General features: G+C 39.4%; 1 protein-coding gene across 1 annotated transcript in view; it reads left to right on the top strand.

Annotated features, from left to right (window-relative positions):
• GLIS3 (GLIS family zinc finger 3) overlaps nucleotides 1-15,994 on the top strand; it is a 535,482-nt gene that overhangs the window by 459,167 nt on the left and 60,321 nt on the right. The window lies entirely within an intron of this gene.

Below are 15,994 nucleotides of genomic sequence, written 5' to 3'. Positions count from 1 at the left end.
ATCAATAATGCCTCTCATATCAAGCATAAATAAAGTTTCTCCCAAAAAATCTTGTGCTAAGGTTATTTTTTCCCACTGTGAATTTGTGCTTAAAAGTCTTCCACACACTGTGCCACCATCACCAGTTGTGCCCTCACCTGGATCCCAATGACCTCACATTTTATGTATTGTCATAAAAGGCTTTTGTCCCCTTTAATTGACATAAGGCAGGTAGAACCTTTTTCCAAACAACCTCTTCCTTCTTTGGATTATTCAGGTAATTTCCCTTTAAGGCACTCTCCAGCTTTCCCCTGCGCTCAGCAAACATACAGGGAAACTAACTCTACATAGCGCTTTATCTTTAAAACCATTTATTCATTCCCTTCCACCTCCAGAATAACACCCACATTTAAAACCAGTAAGACATGCCTCAAATATTCAGCATATACAGCATAATTACTGTGCTCTTTCACTACACAATCCAATTCTCCAGTGTATTTTACCAGCTCTTCTCTACTTCCAAGCATGGATCCATAATAAAATGATACCGATAGGTACCTATATAAGAGAGAGTGAGGTGTCATCCAATCAGATGAAGTTACATGAGCCAGGTGATGAAACACGTACAGGATGAATGACATCACAACGCTCAGAAGTAGTGAAGGACAGGTAAAATACACCAGAGAATTGTATTGTGTAATAAAGGAGCACAGTTATTATTTATTTATGTTTGATATATGAGAGACATTATTGATTTTTCATGATGGACATGTAAGCTTGATTATATTTATTTTATTGCTACACCTATTTGTTATATATAAAAATAACTCTACCCAGAATGTTTTTCTCTGGTAGTGGTGGAGGGTATCAACTTGGATTTCCTTGTTCTGGATGGAACAGAACTGGGTTCAATACAACTATTTTCTAAAATTGTGCCCACTACTTGGCTCAGTAAAGACTACAGACCTGCTTATGTAGTTATATCCTCATATGACAAATTGTAAACTTAACTTGGTGACACAGAATGCAGACATCATTTATTATTTGTTCCCCAATGAATTCTCCAAAAGAACATATAGAGGACATAGATTCATAATAATAGCGACTTAGTTAAAAATGATGGACTTTCTACTGTGCTCTCAGGAAACAACAAAACAGAAGATTGAATGCAGTCACACTACACGCAAAATAAATGCAAGGTTCTGTGATTGAAGGAGGTGCAGATCAGTGTTATGATCTCCTCTCCTGCAATCACATATTGCTTTGAATGCATTGAAAAGAATGTAAGATGTTTTGTGATTGTTAGGAATGGTGAGTAAGCAAACCTCAGTACTCTCGACAGGACTGTAAGTTATATGTTCTTGCTTTAAAGCAGGTTTAGACACGTTTCAGCAAATTTATACACATGTACATTCATTTTAGGCACGTTTATACTCTAAATAAGAAAGAATATCTCTGCACTACCAGGACAACAATAAACAACGGAATACTAGCTGCAGCAGACACCGAACTGGTCAAACCGCACCAACAATATTAAATAAAAATAATATATGGTGTCGCTCTCTAGTGAAAAAATTAGTACCATAAATAAAGTGCTAAATTAGTTAAAGTGATACATAAAGTGACATCGCATGTGCAAAATTGCACATGTGATTTATGCGATTTTGCACATGCAGTGTCACTTTATATAGCGCTTTAACTAATTTAGCACTTTATTTACATTAATACTCTAAATGCAGCTAAACCTAGGTTTTTTTGTCCTGTGAGTTCTTCGTCATGGTACAGTAGGATTCCAGTGGAAGGCTTTGGTATATCAAACCTGATGTACTATCATGTTATCCATCATTTTTAGACCTCTTCTCTCATGTGGTCCAATCATCCGTTGAGTCACCCATTTATACTTTTTGGTGTAGGTCACATTTGTCTGCTGTTTGATCTTCCTAGAAGTGTATAGAAGTTCCCCTAGGCTTAAGTGACGCATTATCACCAAAAAATTCCATACACAGACTTTATATCATATCATATCATATCGTATGCGTGCTGATGGTTGATTATACATTCAGCACAGGCACTTACATTTACTTTATTTAGATTTAAAGGAAGCTTAATCTGTCTATTAAAGCCACACTTTTGTCTCTTCTAAGATTTTACTGCCAAATGTACTTGGGAAGCATGATCAGACTTCCCATGAACTATTTTAGTTGTAAACCTTGAGGCATTAATACATTTTTCTTAAATCATTTCTGCATGGTAATACATTTAAAATAGCAGTTTTATTGAAATATAAAAGAATAAATGTCATTTAGACAAGCAAATCATGTTTCAGCAATAGTATTTCTTAACATTAATGCTTGGCTATAAAAGAAAAAAACAATGTGTCAAAGTGAAATATAGAATTAGGATATAAAAAGCTAAGTTAATGAATCTTGTATAAAAGATGTGAGATTGTTCATGGAAATACCCATTTCCTTTATGGGCTGAAGCGGCACAGAGAGCTGGCTGCTGGATAATATAGCTAAAAGTTTAGATATTTCCACTCAATCACGCATACTTTTTTTAGTGTTCGCTGTGGTTTCAGCTAGCATTAGGTGTTGAAGTCCCGAATAAAGGAGATTTATAAGGAACTATCCAGTGCAGTTTACCTAATGGTAAAAACAAAGGTCTTATGCCGCGTACACACGACCGGACTTTACGGCAGAAAAGGTCAGACGGTCTTCCCGACGGACTTTCGGTGGAGTTCCAATGGACTTACGAACAAACGGACTTGGCCACACATAAACGGACTAAGTCTGTTCGAAAAGCCCATTCGTTTTGAATGTGATGATGTAAGACGGGAATAAAAAAGGAAGTTCAATAGCCAGTAGCCAATAGCATCTCTTGCGTCGTATTTGGTCCGTCGGACCAGCATACAGACGAATGGTTTTCCCGATAGGAATTGAGTCCGTCGGACAGATTTGAAATGTTCTAGGTCCGTCTGATTTTTTTTTTTTGAAAAACGATCGGATTAGCCCACACACGATCGGATTGTCCAACGGACTGATTCCATTGGACCTAATCTGCCGGAAAGTCGGGTTGTGTACGCGGCATTACAAGAACTTTTTCTTTTCAAAACATTGAATAATGGCAGCACTGCCATTAAAGCAATAAAATAGCAGCAGTCTTTATATTTTGCTGTATATTGACACATGATACAGATAACATATTACCTCATCATAGTACCCTATACCTTATAAAAATAAATTTTTGCAACCTGAGTCTACAGCATGCCCTTCTTCAACCTTTCCATAGGCCTACAAGCATATCACTCTAATCCCATCACTAGAAGCAGATGCCTAGGGGACAACAGTATCATGCAAAGACACTGATTGCACAGTCTGCTTCACTTGTTTTCTCTGATTCCCAGCTAGAAAGATGCACAGTGTGCAGCCTATGTAGGGCAGCCCAAGCACTCAGGCTGCATCGCAGATTGACTAGATGTATGCATGGGCAATGATAACATACCTGGTGCATTGCTAGTGGATGTGATGGCTGAAAATGATTTTGAGTGATCCTCATGATGTGCTGTGAATGAGAGGAGATCACAATGGGCCCCATCCCCTTGGTGCTTCTGTGCACTGTGTGGTGGATATGCCACTTGAATGGATCAAGAACCTGCCAGTTTTGTATATCTTACGGGACTCTGTTAGTGAGATAGCTGATCTTGAGTTATTGAGTCTCCATACCTGCTGCAGACATTATGAGGTGGCCCCACTATCCTTGCTGTACACTTTTTATATAAAGTATCTCACAAAAGTGAATACACTCCTCACATTTTTGTAAATATTTTATTATATCTTTTCATGTGAAACTGAAGAAATTACACTTTGCTACAATGTAAAGTAGTGAGTGTACAGCTTGTATAACAGTGTATATTTGCTGTCCCCTCAAAATAATGCAAAACACATCCATTAATGTCTAAACCGCTGGCATCAAAAGTGAGTACACCCCTAAATGAAAATGTCCAAATTGGGCCAAAAGTGTCAATATTTTGTGTGGCCACCATTATTTTCCAGCACTGCCTTAACCCTCTTGGGCTCGGAGTTCACCGGAGCTTCACAGGTTGCCACTGGAATCCTCTTCCACTCCTCCATGGTGACATCATGGAGCTGGTGGATGTTAGAGACCTTGTGCTCCTCCACCTTCTGTTTGAGGATGCCCCACTGATGCTCAATAGGGTTTAGGTCTGGAGACATGCTTGGCCAGTTCATCACCTTTACCCTCAGCTCCTTTAGTGAGGCAGTGGTCATCTTGTTGGTGTGTTTGGAGTCGTTATCATGTTGGAATACTGCCCTGTGGCCCAGTCTCTGAAGGGAGAGGATCATGCTCTGCTTCAGTATGTCACAGTACATAAAACACAAATGTTCAGTCAGCAGATGAGGAGACGAAGAAAATTTAACGATCTCTCAGCTGCTCAGTGCTGCCCAGAACTGCAGCGCTAAAAAAATAGAAATAAACAATACACTCCTTATTGAGTAAATATTCGCTGACTCTCGATGACAAGATGCAATTTGATGTGCAAAAATATTATATACACACTCATTAATTCATTAACTCTACATCATAACTGTGTGTATAGTCTATGTGACCTATGATTAACTCTTTGTGGCAAGACTGGGCTCAAATGATAGGAAATTTATACTCTACATTATGACATAAAAAAATAAATAAACCCAATTTTTTTTCGGGTTTACATCCAATTTAAGGTGTGTGCATTGTGGTGCCCTTCATTTTTAATGGCACCCTAGTGCACTAACTCAATTGACAATTGCCAATGCACCAGAATGGCAAAGTACGAATGGGCCCTACTAAATTCACCCTTATAATTGTTAATTGTAAGAAGGTTCGTGAATTAAAAGCATTTCCTGTTTTTATAAGATCTATATGAAAAAATTTGTTTCCAAATGTTTACTGATGCTATGTTTAATGTACTCTTAGTATGTAACAGTTAAGTTACGAACAAAGTTAGGTCATTACAAACATATGGATGTGCAGTAGTTGCTAACATTAAGCATCTGTAGTACTCGTGTGTATTCTCATGTAATGCTTGACATTAATTCTATGAATTTCCTGGAAGTAGGACTTAATTAGTGCCCGAATTCTCTATACTATAGTCCCATAGCAGTGACATTATATAATGCATGGCATGATCTTGTTATTATGATGTTCTGCTTAGTGTACATCTGCAATGGTTTTGAAAGTCCTCACATTTTCAGGGAGCATTTGACTCAGTTTGATGTTACGTGAGTGCACCGATGGGTTTTGGGCAATCTGCATAATATAAATTATCAATAAACTGTTCATTGTCATCTGAATTTTTTTATCTAACACAGAGAATACGACCGTCTGGTATACTGCATTCAAGATCCTAGAGTTTTATGCAACAGCATTTATGATGCAATACAGTATGATATAATATGAAACATATGCTTTGAAATTGTATTCTATATTGACAGCACCAATTTTCAAACCCTGCCAACATTTTGCAGGTTTGGGGATTACATGAGTTAGCATTGGTTATTTTGTAAATAAAGTATACCAATATAGTACCAATCATGAAATTTTGGGTAGGCAGTTCTTGTCATAATGTGCAATATCACACAGCATACTTCCACATTATGGCAGACTTACCTATGGATTTGCCCTCCTCCAGCACCCACACAGCTCCTTGATCCCTGTCACTACTTCACCCCTTTTTTCTGCCAAATTCTTCTCCGTTTCTTCTGGGTCTGACATCTGGCTACTGGGCAGTCACTGATGATGTAACTTTTGCAGATGTTAGCTGAAATGATATCAGCCTGTCATCCAGCTCTAGTCTCACCATCTTGCATATGCTGGTAATGGTCTGGGAGTGTACACTGCACTATTCATGCACCATAAGCAGTATGCACAAAAAAAGGTTTGTTTTTTTCCGGCAGAAATGACATATACAGGCATTCCAAAAAGGTATACCTCCTAGATGGTTTTTGTTTCCAGTTTAGTTCCACTTTAATGCAATTTTAAAACTAGTGCAATGACAGTCATTGTTTAAGCACTTCATGTTATAGGCTGACAACCAGTGGCTTCGCTAGGGGGTGGATTTTGAGGCTATACCCCCGAATCTGAGTCTCTGCAGGAGTCCCCAAAGGGAGGGGAGGCTCTCTGGGGACCATGATGCAAGAGGGAGGCTCTCTGGGGACCCTGATTTTAAGGGAGAGGCTCTCTGGGGACCCTGATTTAAGGGGGAGGCTCTCTGGGGACCCTGATGTAAGGGGGCTCTCTGGGAACCCTGATGTGGGGGGGGCTCTCTGAGGACCCTGAAGTAAGGAGGGCTCTCTGGGGACCCTGATGTAAGGGGGGCTCTCTGAGGACCCTGATGTAAGGGGGGCTCTTTGGGGACCCTGGTGTAAGTGGGGGGCTCTCTGGGGATACACACACAAACGTATATTACTGTATATACATGTGTATGCCCGCCCAAGTATATGAATTTCTTTACTACGCTGCCCTAGATCTTTTGTAGACCTAGCAACGCCCCTGCTGACAACACTCTCTCCCTCTCTTCAAAGTTGTGCTCCTGCGTTGTCAATTTGTCACACAGGTTTCCGATGGAGACTGAAATAGGCTGTTTCAATGTAAGTTATGCAGGCATGGTCCAAAGTTGTCACCATCAAGAAACTTACCCTGAAAAATGCAATGCAGCAATTGGTAAAGTGCCTTCATGTAGAGGTGGCTGCAGAGGCTGTGGTAGATCAACAACACTAAGATGCAATAAAGGGCCAAAAGAGATGAAAACATTTATTTTTTATTTTTAAAAATGGCAATTGTTTTTGATACATGTGTTATTTAAAAAAGTATCATTTGGTAAGAGTTACAATTCTCTTAAGGCCACATGCACACTGCTGCTATTAAGCTCACAGTTTTGTGAGCTTGGGCCTTTTTTTTTTAACTGCCCTTAAATGCCCCTCTATGTTATCCTATGTGTCCATGCACACATGAACATTTTTAGCAGTTTATCAGCAGAGGAGTTTATGGGCTGTTGTCTGAACGCCCTAAAATCACGTTCAAGAGCAGTTCTTTTGACCACAAAAAACGTCTGAATGCTGAAAAACACTCAGAAACAAACATAAACTCTAGAAACATTTAGCACTTTAGTGTTTATTTATTTCAATGGCCAGAATAAATTAAATTTCTGGCCAATAAAAAAAATAAACTCACAAACTCTGTTAAACTCATCTAAACTGTTTTTAAAAAATGCAGCTTTATAACGCTGATTTTCTCTTGCCAGGATAAACAGCATTTACAAAAACAAGTGTGCATGAGGCCTAATTATCAGGTTTATTTGTATTTACAGTTTTTTTTTTTTTTTTGCAGTTATGCTAAAATAATTGTATAGAGCTATAAGACTTCTATCGTAAGAGGGAAACTACAAATAAACCCTAATATGTTGCTGTTCCAGATTCAAACTTTCCATTGTTTCAATGTCACGAACTGGGGTATAAATGCTGTCACAAATACATATGTAAAATGTGAATAGTTGGTGAGTTTTTGTGTATAAAACAGATGCTTGGCTAGTAAAGAAATTCTACGAAAGCATCAAACAGAGATAAGAGGACAGGAGGCTTACATTATCTATCATCACATTATGAATCAGCATGGAATACTATTCAAGATGGCAAGAACAATGCCTCTGTACCACTAATCCATACAATATGTTCCGATGCTGAAATATAGAGGTTCCATACTGTGAAAACCAAGGTACTTACAATATGTACAGTAAATATATGTATGTACATAAAATGGTGGTATTTACTATATATATATATATATATATATATATATATATATATATATATATATATATATATATATATATATAGTAAATACCACCATTTTATATATATATATATATATATAAAAAACATATTATATAAAATATTTATAAAAACATGAGGGGTATAATCACTTTGTGAGATAAAATATATATAATATGTATATATATATATATATATATATATATATATATATATATATATATATATATATATATATATATATATATATATATATTATACACAAACTCTATATACATATTTAGTGTGGCAAGTTTTTAGACTTCACTTACATTTCATTCAGTTTTTTAGCCTTCATTCTAGATTTTCTTTCTTTTTCACAAAAGAATGTTAAGTTCATTATTCAAAAGTTTTTTTTTTCTCCCTTCTCAGACACTAAACTAAATAAATATGCAGTCTTCTGAGTAAATACGCTCTGATTCATTCAGGGACAAATCTAGATTGAAAAAAAAAAAGTTTCTTTATAGCACAATTGTAGTCACATATGTGAGTAAGCACAGAATGCAAAGACGTGATTCATAAATCATTATAAAGTCTACACAATTTTAGTAAGAGAGGCTTGTCTGGCAGCAGAACACACTGTCTTATCATCTTACTTGAATGTAGGCTTACTCATAAGCTTCTTGAGGGAGCAGAAGAACATGAAATTAAGAGGAACTCTGTGAAATGGGAATGGAATGCATGATACCCCCCAAAAAATACTTTTTTAGTTAGGAATGGAAATGTAATCAAGGCAAGAAAATATCTCATGTTTGCAAATATGTTGCTTTACTTACTTGCCTGTAAAATAAGATGTACTGTGTACACAAGTAGTCTGGCGTACTGTAATCAGCTCATGGTCAACGCGTGTAAATGACTTAACCTGGGTGTAAAACAGTGTAATATTCAAAACTGTGATGACTTAACCTGGGTGATAAACAGTGTAATATTTAGAACTGTGTACACTTTGCTGCTCAGTGGCACTGCTGGATTGTCGTAATGTATCAATCATAAAGATGTATTCATATCACCTAACATTCAGCTTAATGAATGCTGTTGAAGAAGTACTAATTTAACCCCTATGAAGTGTTCCACTTGGCTTGCCTTGCACTTTAGAGATAGGCTTGCCAGCTGCCTTCTGTTTTTGCTTAATACATTGTGCTGTCCAACTGAATCTGGAACAGCGGCCTACAAAATAAAAACCACAAACAGCAACTAGCAGGGCATTCCCATAAACACACAAAGAGCCTTATATGGGTTGAAATACTGGCTTGTGTTATAATAAAATTTGCTGTAATTCTAATGTGACTGTATGTTTCATAGTACTGATGCATTTCAATGTTTTGTTGTGCATGCTATGTTCCATTTAGTATGCCAAGTGATTTTCCTACCATCAACTGCTCTTTTATTTACATTTTAATTAGCAATTTTAGACTGTAAGCTAGTTTTATAGAAGGAACTCTTTACTGTATTTTCTATAATATCATACTGTATATTGGAAGTTAATATGTATATGTTATTTATTATTATGCCCTTGTTGGTTAGTAGTGTTTTGTGAAGCACTTTGTGCACATTTAGTCCTACCTTGAATGTACATTCCTTAACCACTTTCAGACCGCACCATTTTGCTGGTCAAAGACCAGACCACTTTTTGCGATTCGGCACTGCGTCGCTTTAACTGACAATTGCGCGATCGTGCGACGTGGCTCCCAAACAAAATTGACGTCCTTTTTTCCCCACAAATAGAGCTTTCTTTTGGTGGTATTTGATCACCCCTGCGGTTTTTATTTTTTGCGCTATAAACAAAAATAGAGCGACAATTTTGAAAAAAACTCATTATTTTTTACTTTTTGTTATAATAAATATCCCCCAAAAATATATAAAACATTTTTTTCCCTCAGTTTAGGCTGATACATATTCTTCTACAATAAGCAATAAGCGATTATTGATTGGTTTGCGCAAAAGTTATAGCGTTTACAAAATAGGGATAGTTTTATAGCATTTTTATTAATAATTTTTTATTATTTTTTTTTACTAGTAATGGCGGCGATCAGCGATTTTTATTGTGACTGCGACATTGTGGGGGACCCATCGGCCATTTTTGGGACCATTGTCATTTATACAGTAATCACTGCTATATAAATGCAGTGAAGGGGTTAACCAGTGGGTGGCAGTGTAGGGGTTAAGTGTTCTTAGGGGTGTGTTACTAACTGTGGGGGGGTTGGGCTTTCATTTAGTGAACACTGATCTCTGCTCCAATCACATGGAGCAGAGATCAGCGTCACTAGTTACTAGGCAGAATGGAGAAATGCTGTTTACACGTAATTTCCTCCATTCAGCCGTCCCATCAGACGATCGCGGGGATGCCCGCGGCGATCGAGTCCACGGGTCCCGTGACCGGACTCACGGGGGTCCCGACCGGCGCGGGAGCGCGCCGCCGCCGGCGCGCTCCCGATGGCAGGGCGGCATTGAAGATTGGACATACATGTACGCCAATATGCCTGCCCGTGCCATTCTGTACATTGTCGTGCGCTGGTCGGGAAGTGGTTAATATAATACCCATCAGTAGATATTTTTCTTGGATTTCTGGATGAAATGTTTTTTGACTCTTATGCCGCGTACACACGATCGGACTATCCGAACAAGCAGACCTGCCCACACACCGGACTTTTCCGGTGGACTAGATCCAGCGGACAATCCGCCGGACTATGGAAATGAACATGGCTCCAGGTAGATGGGACTAGCGCAGGAAGTCAATGTCGCTGCCTCCATCGGTGAGATTTACACCTCGCTAGCCCCGTCACCTGGTATGGACTTAATGGGGAAGCCCTACACTGAAAAAACGGCATTGGGGTCCCCCCAAAGTCCATATCAGACCCTTATCCGAGCATGCAGCCCGGCCGGTCAGGAAAGGGGGTGGGGACGAGCGAGCGACCCCCCTCCTGAGACGTACCAAGCAGCGTGCCCTCAACATGGGGGGTGCTTTGGGGAAGGGGGCCCTGCAGCCCCCCACCCCAAAGCACCTTGTCCCCATGTTGATGAGGACAAGGGCCTTTTCACGACAACCCTGGTTGTTGGTTGTCGGGTTCTGCAGGCAGGCGGAGGGCTTAGCGGAATCCAGGAGCCCTCTTTAGTAAAGGGGCCCCCAGATACTGGCCCCCCACCCTATGTGAATAAGTATGGGGTACGATGTACCCCTACCCATTCACCTGGTGAAAAAAAGTGTAAATAAAAAACACAACACAAGTTTTTAAATTAATTTATTGGACAGCTCCAGTGGTCTTCTCTTCTTTTGTCTTGGGGATCTTCTCGCCAGACTCCTCCGCTATCTTCTGCTATCTTTTACTAGCGGAGGAGCCTGGCTTTCTTCTTTGTCGTCGCCCGGGGGTCTTCTTCCCACTTCGGGGTCTTGTCCCGCTCTCTTCGGGGGTCTTGTCCCCCTCTTCGGTTCTCCTGCTGGGCCTCCGCTATCTTCTGCTAGCTCTTTCACTAGCGTTGGCCCGGTCTTCTGTCGCTGTCACCGCAACCTTCTTGCCTCTTGTCTCTTCTCTTGCGATGTTGGCTGCAATGGCAGGGACGCGTTGTGCGGCGACTTTTATAGGGGCAATGGGCGGGTCACCAGGTGATGTCACATGGTGACCCCGCCCCCTTATGATGTCACAGTCCCAGCATCCTCCGGAACCAAGTCCGCTAGATAGTCCGGTCATGTGTACGGGGCGTTAATGTCCATTAGAAACGAATGGACATAGTTTATAATGGATTCTCCCATAAGCAGGGGCAGCAGGGTTGCAGCATTAGGGTCCTCGGTGATACTGTTATCAAGAACTTGCAATGCATTGGATCTGCCCTGGTGTGTTTTCCCATTTAATGAAAATTTTTATTTATTTTTAAAAGTTTTATACCTGTGTCTTATCTGTCCTGCATTTGTGTCTGTTATGGTTCTCTGCTGTCACTAGCCAGTTCTGGTAAATCTGTAATGCCGCGTACACACGACCGGACTTTTCGAGGGACTAGGTCCAACGGTCTTTCCGATGGACTTTCGGCAGAGATCCAAATGAACGGACTTGGCCACACACAATCACACCAAAGTCCGATGGATTCGAACGTGATGACGTACGACCGGACTAGAATAAGGAAGTTCATAGCCAGTAGCCAATAGCTGCTCTAGCGTCCGTTTTTGTCCGTCAAACTAGCATACACACGAATGGATTTCTCAGTCCAGTGGAGTTCCAGTGGGAAAATTTAAAACATGTTCTATTTCTAAAGTCCACCGGATTTTGGGCAAGCAAAGATCCGATGGAGCCCGCACACGATTGAATTGTCTGACGGACTCATTCCGTCGGACCTTTGCTGTCAAAAAGTCTGGTCCTGTGTACGTGGCATAAGGGTTAGTGAGTACTGACTCTCAAAGTTCATCCTCTGCTTGCTTGTGCATTTAGGCTAGGATCTTCTGCCTTGTATATCCTAACCTGAACTGTAGTAGCCTATCTGTTCATACTGACTTTGTCTTCTGATTCTGCTTTTCTTTCTATATTGGCATCAGTCTCTGTGCATGTATGTTTACATGTGTAGCCTGTTGCTCTTGGTTATGCCCTGATTGTTCTTGTATATTTGTTGTATACTGGTACTCTATTCTATATCATAACAAATCTTTTGTCTCTTCAGTGATTCTGGCAAAAAACTGAATTCCCCAGTCCATGCACCCTGCTGAGAACCACTTTCCTTCACCTGCCAAATTCATCAACTCCTGTTTGCCCTGATTCTGTACCTTCTCCCCTATGTGTCTGTAGTGTGTCCAGAGTTCTGTTCTTGCTGTGCCCTGGGTTCCCGCTATACTCCTGTCATTAGGTCTTTCTACCCTGCGAGTTTCCAAAGATAGAGACTTTATGTTTCCCCAGTGTGTGTCTGTGTTTTTGTCTGGTGCTTTGCTCTTCTAAACCAGCGATCTCCAAACTGCCACATGGGGGGCAAGATGCGGCCCTTTGAATGGTTTTATCTGGCCCATGGGGCACTTTTTCATCCACTGATATCATCAATGGGGCAAAATCCCCCACACTGACATCAATGATGGGGCACAATTCCTCCCACTTACGCCAATACTAGGGCCCAATGACATCAACGATGGGCACAATTCCTCCCTCTTACACCAATGATTGGGCGCAAATACTCTGAAACACTGAAACAAACAACTGATGTCAGGACCTTTTCTACTCCCACTTGCCACAGTCTGGCCCTCCTAAAGTCTGAAGGACAGTAAACTGGTTGTTTGTTTAGAAAGTTTGGAGATCCATGTTCTAAACTACAGACATTTTCAATTAGGTACTTGACTTGCTTCAAAAAACTTACATGATCTGTGATAAAGACAGTAGATTGTAGCATGCTTTAGGGAAATGCTGGGGAAATGCCAACAGCCAGCATTTTCATTGAACAAATCACCCCTTTTAAAGTATGTTAAATGTTATATTAACTTATTAGATATATTGCTACTTTTTTTTAACTAGTAGAAGGGTCCTTTGGAACACTTACTAGCCTAATATACAGCAACTAGTCCCATTTCTTGCTCCCTTTAGACTTAGGCCAAAAAGTAATAGAAACTATTGCAGTGAAATAATAATGGATGGACCCTGAAACGAAGGCCCCTATTCCCCATTATTCATTATGAGATTAGATGAGGTATTAACAGGACATATTTTAACAACAATTCTTCCTCTTAGAAATGAATCAGATAATGAGTGACAGGGAGTCATTGGACTTTACTGACAAATCATCAAGATGGCTTAAAACATCACTGTTAGAAAAAGCACAGCCAAATCCATGACCAAAATTAAGAAGATCAGAGTCCAGTCAAGCCTTTCTTTTTAAAAATCTTATTTAATAAACAACACATACACAATTTTAGGTTGCCATGTCTTCATACAGTACAGTGTTGTGCATTTATAAAACACAGTACAAGGGTACACCATACAGTCCTCAAATAGGAAAAAGATAACCTGAGCATCTTTCACTTTAATATGTCCGGAAAAAATTACTGTCTATTTTCAATTTGCTAAAGACCACCTAGAGGTTCTACAGCACTACTAGAAAGACACTCTGTAGAAAAGTGAGGCAAAATGTAAACTTTTTGATAAAATACAGCAATGCAAGCACTTTAAAAACACTTCAAATTGACATCAAGACCTCATTCCAGTTCTTAAGTATATTGGAGGGATCATAATGGTTTGAGACTGCTTTGCTGTCTCAGGACCTGGGCAGCTTTCAAACCTTGGTCCTTGAGATACCAGTAAATTCAGAATTGTATCAGAAAATTGTACAATAAAATGTTAAGCTTTACTTCTGCAATTTAAAAAAAAAATGTTGGGTCAAGCAACATAGTAGTGATACTACACACATAGGAGTACTGTAAATGGATGTTGATTGTAGATTTTTGGTATTTTAGAATGACTAAGCCATAATTCTGAACTCAGTCATATTTAAATACTATGAAATACCCCTGAAGTGAAACAGACCTGTTTGCAGTGAAGGACCAAGATGTCTCCTAACTGCTTTGCAGGTCTGATCAGCACTTACAGAATGCATTTGTCTAAAGTTATTGCCAATAAGGCAAAGTTCATACTGGCATTGAAAGCAGGCGTCTGAGAGACGTTAAAACGTTAGCATCGCGTCACTTCAAAATTCAAGCCTCATGTTGAGTCAGGAGGCATTTGAAGCCTTTCAAAGCCTCCCATTCGAGTCTATGGTAATGCTTTGCAAATACTCTGGCAGGCAGTTGCGGTGCGGTTGTGGGGCATTAAGATTAGTTCATTTACTGTAATGGAATAGCCATTTTTGGAGCAGTTTTAACGTGCCTTAATGCTCAAATGCTTCAAAACTACCCATAGGGCATTTGGGGAGCATTTTTAAGGCTTGAAAAACACCAGTCTAATGCCCATATTAAAGCTCATTATTGCAAGTCTAGCATCCATACAAAAGCTACAGGAGCATTTGTTAAGCGTTAGAAATGTAGTCAAGTGTGAACAAGGAGTTTCAACTTTTTTTGTAAAAGTAAACATTCATATAATCTTTCCACTAATGACCTAATAGATATAACAACCAAAAACATTGTATATGTCATTTGTTAAATTTATTTTATAAAAACAGATTATATTTTAGAAGCCACACTGGCAGGATTCCAGATATTTTTAATGGTTCACAACCTTTTTCTCTCATTTGTACATGTTAAAGTAATCAGTAGTAGGGGATGCTGATGGAAGCTTGGAAATCTATTCTTATATTGATCCTCTACATTTACATTACTTTTGGTTGGTGTGCCATGGGCCCTAACATAGAAAGCCTGTGTCTTCATCTACAGGGCATTGTCATTAAACTGTTCTACTGTTCATTGCAGTGCAGGATAATAACTACAATTTTTATTCATGTATCCCAGCAGGAAGAGCAATCCTAACCCACAGGTATTTCAATGTATTTGCTTCCAAACCCCTGGTAGCTACCTAATGTTGGCATATAGTTGCCTAAATTAAGTAACATCTGTCAAGGATGCATATGTTTGCAGGACAGTGCAAGACAGAAAACACTGAACAGTTGTGGACAATGGGCAGGGCCATTTATCACCTTCCGTTGTTCGTTCATCATATATATTTCTTAATCAAAGACACATGTGGAAGTACTTCATTCCTTTTTCTGAAGGCTGTTTGTTCCTGAACATTACACAATATGAAGAATTATGTACGTCAGCAGATTAGCGTAGAGCTCAAACATAGCTGGAATACAGTGATGCAGAAGTAATTACTAACCTAGAAATATTAGAGCTGTTTCTTAGTATACATTCTGCTACATAGCACATTTCTAGGGAGCGTTAAATGCCGTTTATAGATAGAAGAACAGACTGAGTTATTTCTACAAATGCTCATAAAACAAACACTTTTTGTTGGAACTACTTTTATATACCGTATGTACTTAAGAAAACTGTCTTTGAAACCTGAACTGCATCATGACTGCCTGTGGCTCTAAGAGGGACCTAAAAGCAGGGGATGACGATGGGCCAGATCAGACTTTTCTTCAACCTTGTATGCTATTCTGACTACCGTATATGTAAAGTATTGATACAGTACCATTAACCATGTTACTTGCATGGTTGCTTGCTAGAATAACAAGGTTTCCTAATTTGAGGTCCT

Source organism: Lithobates pipiens, unplaced genomic scaffold, assembly GCF_037356315.1.
Source record: "Lithobates pipiens isolate NorthernLeopardFrog02 unplaced genomic scaffold, aLitPip1_a1.2 Scaffold_13, whole genome shotgun sequence".
In the NCBI taxonomy this organism is placed as follows: domain Eukaryota; kingdom Metazoa; phylum Chordata; class Amphibia; order Anura; family Ranidae; genus Lithobates; species Lithobates pipiens.
Note: the sequence above shows the minus strand (reverse complement) of the source record. Positions and strands in the feature narration are given on the sequence as shown.